General features: G+C 26.9%; 1 pseudogene; it reads left to right on the top strand.

Annotated features, from left to right (window-relative positions):
• The first annotated feature begins 3656 nt into the window (after positions 1–3656).
• LOC118752106 lies at positions 3657–4458 on the top strand (annotated as a pseudogene).
• The last annotated feature ends 3909 nt before the right edge of the window (positions 4459–8367 follow it).

Genomic DNA, 8367 nt, shown 5'->3' with positions numbered 1-8367 from the left:
AAAAAATTCTTCAAAATTTTCACAAAAATTTTACCTTACTGAAAATTAAAGACAAAGTTAGAATAGTTCAATGGGATTTATAAATCTAGGAGAAAATGGTTCCCAATCGAGTGATACTTGCGCGTTTACGTAAATGTATATCGATCCAGCCTTTCCAATAATTATCACTTTTCGCCATAACTACGGTATTGATAACATATGTAGCTGTGTAGAATTTCAGGACGTTAGCGTAAGCAGTTCCAGACATAACCTATATGAGAAGTTCAGTTTGCATGGAAGGAAGGAGCCACGCCCCCTTTCCCAATGCATTTGCAATATATGCATCAGTGCTAAGTTTCAGTTCCCCAGCGTAATTGGTTTTAGTGATATATTGGTTTTTTACGTTTTAGTCTGTATAAGAATTTTAGGAATATCCCGAGCTAAATACCGAGTAAATTTTTGGTCAGAATATTTATTTTCAACGTGTTGCCAAATATGAACCAAGTCGATGCAGCCGTTTAGTAGTTTAGTGAAATGCATTGTAAAGAGAACTGTATGAAATTGTAAAACGTAACGTCTCAGATTTCTTAATTTTTTTGGCAGCAACAACGAAAAGTTTTAATTTTTTTTAGCGAAAACCCTTCCAAACAGAAATAAAAAAAATTAAGTTTGTGGTTATATCAAGGCGAAATTTTGAGAACGGTGCGTTGCTAACTCTAAATATAAACAACGACGCACTGGAAAAAGTTAATACGTTCAAATACCTAGGAATAATGATCGACGATAAACTAAAAAAAAAAAAATGGATTCTATATTTTCAATTAGAGCTCTAGCAAAACTGCATTTAATTCCATACATTAGCTTTTGCGTGATGCGTTTGCAAACATACAGACAAACATACCGAAATTTATATTTGGCTTCTGTTGATCTAATAAACCCCCTATTAATTTTTCTTTAACATCTATTATGTACAGATATCGGCCTGTTGCAATTTTATTATTCTCAAGTACTCTCGTTTGATACCCATATGGCAACACTTAGTTTATATAGTAAATTTAACTGAATTAAAGTTTTCAAATAAGTGGCAACCCGCTTCAAGAATATTTTCAAAAGTAAGCTTCCTAATCCTCTTTAGTTTAATATTCGTATTGCAATATTTCATTTATTTTACAAATTTCAATGAATACAATCTTTCAATCAGTTGGCAAATCCCCTAAAAATATTTTCAGGATTAAAATTTCCTATCGTCTTTAGTTTGATGCCAATATTGCAATATTTAATTTATGCTATCAATTATATTAAATTAAAGTTTTCAAATAGGTGGCAACCTTCCACAAACATATTTTCAGCTGTAGGCCTTTGTAAATTTCTTTCATTTAACAGCCATATTGCAGTATTCACATTACCGTATCAATTGACCTAAACTGAAATTTTAAACACAGGTGGCAACTCTCTAATTTTTTCTTCTATATTGGAAGCTAAATCTCTAGCGATACAACGGTGAAAACTGCATTCAATTCCATGCTTTCGACTGATGCGCGTACAAATATACAGACAGACAGATATTCAAAAATTCTAAGAATTGTTTATTTGGCTTCTGTGGCTTTAATAAAAACCCACCATATTAATTTTTCTTTAATATCTATAAGGTACAGACATCGACCTGTTACAATTTTATTATATGTATATCTAGATGTAGATATAGATTTCATTTATTTTATCAATTTAATACAATAAAATTTTTCAAACAGGTGGCAGCCCTCCCTAAAACCATTTTCGGCAATAAAATCTCCTAAACCCCTTCAGTTTGATACCCATATTGCAATATTCAATTTATTTCATAAATTAAATTAAATGTAAATTTTCAACCAGGTGCCAACTCTAAAAAATATTTTTGGCTGTAAGCCTTCTTCAGCCTCGTTCTTTTGACGCCCATATTGCAATATTCATTTTTTCTTATCAATTTACTGAAACTCCGATTTTCAAACAGGTGGCAACTCTCTAATTTTTTTCTTCCTATATTTTAAGTTAGACCTCTAGCAATACATCGTTGAAAACTGCATTCAAATCCATGCATTCGTTTTCGAGTGATGCGCGAACAAACATACAGACAGACAAACAGACAGACAAAAAATCTAAAAATGGTTGATTTGGCTTCTGGTGCTCTAATAAAGACCCCCCCACATTAATTTTTCTTTAATATCTATAATGTACAGACATCGACCTGTTACAATTTTTTTATATGTATAGATGTAGATATAGATTTCATTTATTTTATCAATTTAATACAATACAATTTTTCAAACAGGTGGCAGCCCCCCCTAAAAATATTTTCGGCAATATAATTTCCTAAACCCTTTCAGTTTGATACCCATATTGCAATATTCAACTTATCTTATAAATTAAATTTAATGTAAATTTTTAAACAGGTGGCAACTCTAAAAAAATGTTTTTGGCTGTAAGCCTTCTTCATTCTCTTTCTTTTGACGCCCATATTGCAATATTAATTTTTTCTTATCAATTTACTTAAACTCCAATTTTCAAACAGGTGGCAACTCTCTAATTTTTTTTCTTCCTAAATTTTAAGTTAGACCTCTAGCAATGCATCGGTTAAAACTGCATTCAAATCCATGCATTCGTTTTCGAGTGATGCGCGAACAAACATACAGACAGACAGACAGACAGACAGACAGACAGACAAAAATTCTAAAAATGGTTGATTTGGCTTCTGGTGCTTTAAAAAAGACCCCCCACATTAATTTTTCTTTAATATCTATAATGTACAGACATCGACCTGTTACAATTTTATTATATGTATAGATAAGGGATTATTAAATTTTATACCTTCAATAACTTTATGATGATTTTTATTAAGTTCATGTAATATAGCTGCAGCACCTTCATTAAATTTATTAGGTGAAATTTCTTTATTAAATAGAATTGTTAGTTGATCATGATTAACTATAATTTCTTTATCTTTATTATCTTTTTTTAGAGCTGCATATACTTTATACTTATATGCATATAGACAACATGGAAAGGGATTTTCTGGGGTTTATTAATATAGTGGGGGTAAAATTCGTGAATATTTCATTTTAATACTTCATTGATTTCCTTTTTTTAAAAAGTGAAATTTATATAGTTTGACTTTAAAATTTAAATAGGTTATTTAAAATATTGATTTGTGGTGTCAATGATATGATTTATGTCATTTTAAATTGTGAAAAAATATTTATCAATTTGTAGAATTAGATTTTTAATTTTATTTAGAATTAGAATTAATTAATTTATTTTTAGTTTGAAATTTTTATTAAGAGATTATTGTATTTTTTTGGAATGAGAAGTTATTTCATTAAATTCTTCTGGAATTGTAATAACTATTTTATTTGATTGAATAAGTTTATTATTTATCTTTTGTTTTATTAATTGCTTCTTTAGTAATTTATTATAGAAAAGAATATATAAGTGGTGATATTAATATCAATCGTTTTATTATATTAGTTCTTATATTTGTATTATCTATAATGTTATTAATTATTAGACCAAATATAATTAGAATTTTATTATGTTGAGATGGGTTAGGATTAATTACTTATTGTTTAGTTATTTATTTTCAAAATGTTAAATCTTATAATGCTGGTATATTAACCGCCTTATCTAATCGTATTGGTGATGTTGCCTTTTTACTCGCAATTGCTTGAATATTAAATTATGGGAGTTGAAATTATATTTTTTATTTAGAATCAATGAAAAATAGAATTGAAATAGAAGTAATTGGAGGATTAATAGTATTAGCTGCTATAACAAAGAGAGCTAAAATTCCTTTTTCTTCTTGATTGCCAGCTGCTCCAACTCCTGTTTCTGCTTTAGTTCATTCTTCAGCTCTTGTAACTGCTGGTGTTTATTTATTAATTCGTTTTAATATTTTATTAAATGATTCTTTTTTAGGTCAATTATTGTTATTATTATCTGGATTAACAATATTTATGGCTGGGTTAGGGGCTAATTTTGAGTTTGATTTAAAAAAAATTATTGCTCTTTCTACATTAAGTCAGTTAGGATTAATAATGAGAATTTTATCAATAGGGTTTTATAAATTAGCTTTTTTTCATCTTTTAACTCATGCATTATTTAAAGCATTATTATTTATATGTGCAGGAGCTATTATTCATAATATACAAAATTCACAAGATATTCGTTTAATAGGGGGATTGGGGGTTTATATACCTTTAAGAACTTCTTGTTTTAATGTTGCTAATCTAGCTTTATGTGGAATGCCTTTTTTAGCTGGATTTTATTCTAAAATTATAAATTGTAGAAATTGTTTCATTAAGTTATATTAATTTTTTTTCTTTCTTTTTATATTTTTTTTTCTACTGGATTAACAGTTTGTTATTCTTTTCGATTAATTTATTATTCAATAACGGGAGAATTAAATTGTGGTTCTTTAAATATATTAAGAGATGAGGGTTGAATTATACTCCGTGGAATAAGAGGTTTATTAATTATAAGAATTATTGGGGGGAGAATTCTTAGATGATTAATTTTTCCTACTCCTTATATAATTTATTTGTTTACCTATATATATAAAATTATTAACTTTATTTGTTTGTATTGTTGGGGTATAATAGGTTATTTAATTTCTCATGTTTCTATATTTCATTTAAATAAATCATTCAATAATTATTTAGTTAGTTAGTTTTTGGTTCTATATGATTTATACCTTATATTTGTACTTATGGAATTATTAATTTTCCATTAAATTTAGGGGGATTAATTTATAAATCTCTTTATCAAGGTTGATCAGAATTTTTAGGTGGTCAAAATTTATATAATAGATTAATTAAATTTTCCAATTGAAATTTTTTTTCATAATAATAATTTAAAAATTTATTTGCTATTATTTGTTTTATGAATTACTTTTTTATTTAGATTTTTTTATTATTTTATTCAAGTAGCATAAATTTAGAGCATAACATTGAAGATGTTAGGGTAATTGAATAATTCTTGAATGTAGTGAATTAATATTTGTAATTTATAAAAAAAGAATATTTTAATTTTGCAATGAAAATGTAATGTTTTTATTAAACTATATAAACAGAAGTATAAAGGGAATTTAACCATTAAAAGATAAAAGTTAGCAGCTTTTTCTTGAACATCATACTTCCTTAATTGGAGTATAAATCTCAATTCTATCATTAACAGTGATAAGCCTCTTTTTGGCTTCAATTAATAGATCAATATTAATTGAAAATAAGGGTATTAAATTATCTAAAATTAGGTCGAAACTAATTGCAATAAATCGCTTCATATTCAATTAATTAAGGTAGATTGAAATTTCAATACTTTTTGAATGGAAATCAAATGTTATCATTAACTACAACCCTAATTTGATCAAATTAAAATTCCTTGGTTTCATTCATGATATAATCCAATAATTAAAATAATAATAAAAATAATTGAAGTGATTGTTCACATAAAAATATTTGAAATTTTAATAATTAAAATTATTGGTAAAATTAAAGCAATTTCTACATCAAAAAGTAAAAAAGTAATTGTAATTAAAAAAAATCGTAAAGAAAAAGGAAGACGTGATGAAGATTTTGGATCAAATCCGCACTCAAAAGGTGAGCATTTTTCTCGATCTGTTAATGTTTTTTTTGATAGAATTGATGCTAATATTATTACTACTCTAGAAATAATAATTAAAATTGAAGTTATAATAGCAATTGGAAAAATTATTTATACTACTAGATTAGTAGACCTTATGATTGGAAGTCAAATACACTTATATACTATATAAATAATTAATTAATTAACCTCCTCATCAATAAATTGAAATATAAAGGAATAATCAAACAATATCAACAAAATGTCAGTATCATGCAGCAGCTTCAAATCCAAAATGATGAATTTTTGAAAAGTGATTATTTAAATGTCGAATTAAACATACTAATAAAAAGGTAGTTCCAAATAATACATGAATTACATGAAAGCCTGTTGCCATAAAAAAAGTAGAACCATAAACTGAGTCTGCAATTGTAAAAGGGGCTTCAATATATTCATATGCTTGTAAAATAAATACCTAATAGTACTGTAAAAAATAATCCTTGTGTAGCTTGTGAATGATTTCTTTCTATTAAGCTATGATGTGCTCATGTAACAGTTACTCTTGAAGCTAAAAGAATTGCGGTATTTAGTAAAGGAATTTGGAATGGATTAAAGGGTTTAATTCCTATAGGCGGTCATGATGCTCCTAGTTCAATAGCAGGTGATAAACTTCTATGAAAAAAAGCTCAAAAAAAAGATATAAAAAATAATACTTCAGATAAAATAAATAAAATTTTCCCTCATCGAAGGCCTAAAGTAACAGAAATAGTATGTAAGCCTTGAAATGTACCTTCACGTGATACATCTCGTCATCATTGATAAACAGTTAGGATAGTAATAATATTTCCTAATACAAATAATGAAATATCATATTGATGGAACCATTTTACTAAACCTGTAACTGAAGTTATAGCACCAATGGCTCCTGTTAAAGGTCATGGGCTATAATCTACTAAGTGAAAGGGGTGATTAGCGTGTGTTGACATTAATTAACTTCTCTAGAGTATAATGTTCTTAATACAGCAAATGCATAAGACTAAATAATTGCTACTGCTGATTCAAGAATTAATAAAGCAATTGGACCAATTAAAAGTACGAAAGTGAAGGGCCCGTATTCCCTAATAATGTTAGTAGTAAATGTCCTGCAATTATATTAGCTGCTAATCGAACTGCTAAAGTTCCTGGACGAATAACATTACTAATTGTTTCAATGCAAACTATAAAAGGTATTAAAATTGCTGGAGTTCCTTGTGGCACTAAATGAGCAAATATATGTTGAGTATTATTAATTCATCCATAAATTATAAAGCCTAATCATAAAGGTAGTGCTAAAGTTAAAGTTAATGTTAAATGACTTCTTCTTGTAAAAATATAAGGAAATAACCCTATGAAATTATTAAATAAAATTAATGAAAGTAATGATACAAAAATAAAAGTTCATCCTGAGTGACTTGATGGTCCTAGTAATGTTTTAAAGTCTTTATGAAGTGTTAATAAAATTGAATTTCAAAATACATGGTAACGTGAGGGTATAAGTCAGTACACTGATGGAATAATTAATAATCCTAAAAATGTTCTTATTCATTTTAATGATCAATTAAAAATTCTCGAAGAAGGGTCAAATACTGAAAATAAGTTAGTTATCATTTTCAATCTAATGATTTAGTTGATTTTTGTGAAATCTGAGATTTAGGGGATTTATTCTAAATAAAATAAAAGTAATTGAAAAAATAATAAATAAACTTAATCAACGGAGAGGGGCTATTTGTGGAATCAAAAAATATAAATATTTTAATAATTTTAGTTTCACATACTAATGTTATATTTTAACTAATTTTGTTTCATTAGAAGTAAGTGCCAATTTACTATTAAGTGGTTTAAGAGACCAATACTTGCTTTGAGTCATCTAATGATGAATTTACTGTATTTGTATTCATTTAATAAAATGATTAATAGGGATACTTTCAATTACAATTGGTATAAAACTGTGATTAGCACCACAGATTTCAGAACATTGCCCATAAAATACACCTGGTCGATTTATTAAAAAATTAGTTTGATTTAGACGGCCAGGAGTTCCATCAACTTTTACACCTAAAGAAGGAACTGTTCAAGAGTGAGTTACATCCAGGGTTGCCACTGACAAAAAACAATATTTACCATCCACCTGAGAAAAATCTACCTAATCCGGAAAATATCTACCAATAAATTTTTTATAGTTATTTTAATAAAAACTATAGCTTTGTTATTTTTTTATTTATTTTAATTAAAACAATAGTTTTTTATTTTTTTAGTTATTTCAATAAGAACTAAAATTGTTTTTAAGAAACTTTTTATATAACTAATTGTGCGGTATTTGAGTCATATTTTTGGCATTTTCGTAGTTTCCTTCAAAGCGGAAGTGATGAAACCAAAGGCAACACGAAACTTCATACATAATTTGAAAAACTTCAACTTGAGTTATTATAGACAAATACAAATACAACATTTAGAAAAATTCGAAAAAATTTCGTCCAAATTTCGAATTTTTTACTCTGAATTTTTGGAAACGGAAGATACCGAGTTTTAAATCAAATAATACTTGAGTATAGCTCACAATGTGGTTCCAGTTGATTTTTTTTAATTTTTTGCCGCCAGTCTTTTGTGTTTTTTTATCTAACAATTTCTATTGATAAAAAATGGCGTTGATTTAATTTTTTTGCGAACAATTTTAGTGCTTCACTACATACCTGTAAATTTTTTCTTTATATTTAAATAATCATTTAAAATATTTAGGCT

This window comes from Rhagoletis pomonella, unplaced genomic scaffold (genome assembly GCF_013731165.1).
Source record: "Rhagoletis pomonella isolate Grant_MI unplaced genomic scaffold, Rhpom_1.0 Rhpom_scaffold_01238, whole genome shotgun sequence".
NCBI lineage: Eukaryota > Metazoa > Arthropoda > Insecta > Diptera > Tephritidae > Rhagoletis > Rhagoletis pomonella.
This window is presented reverse-complemented; position numbering and strand designations above follow the sequence as displayed.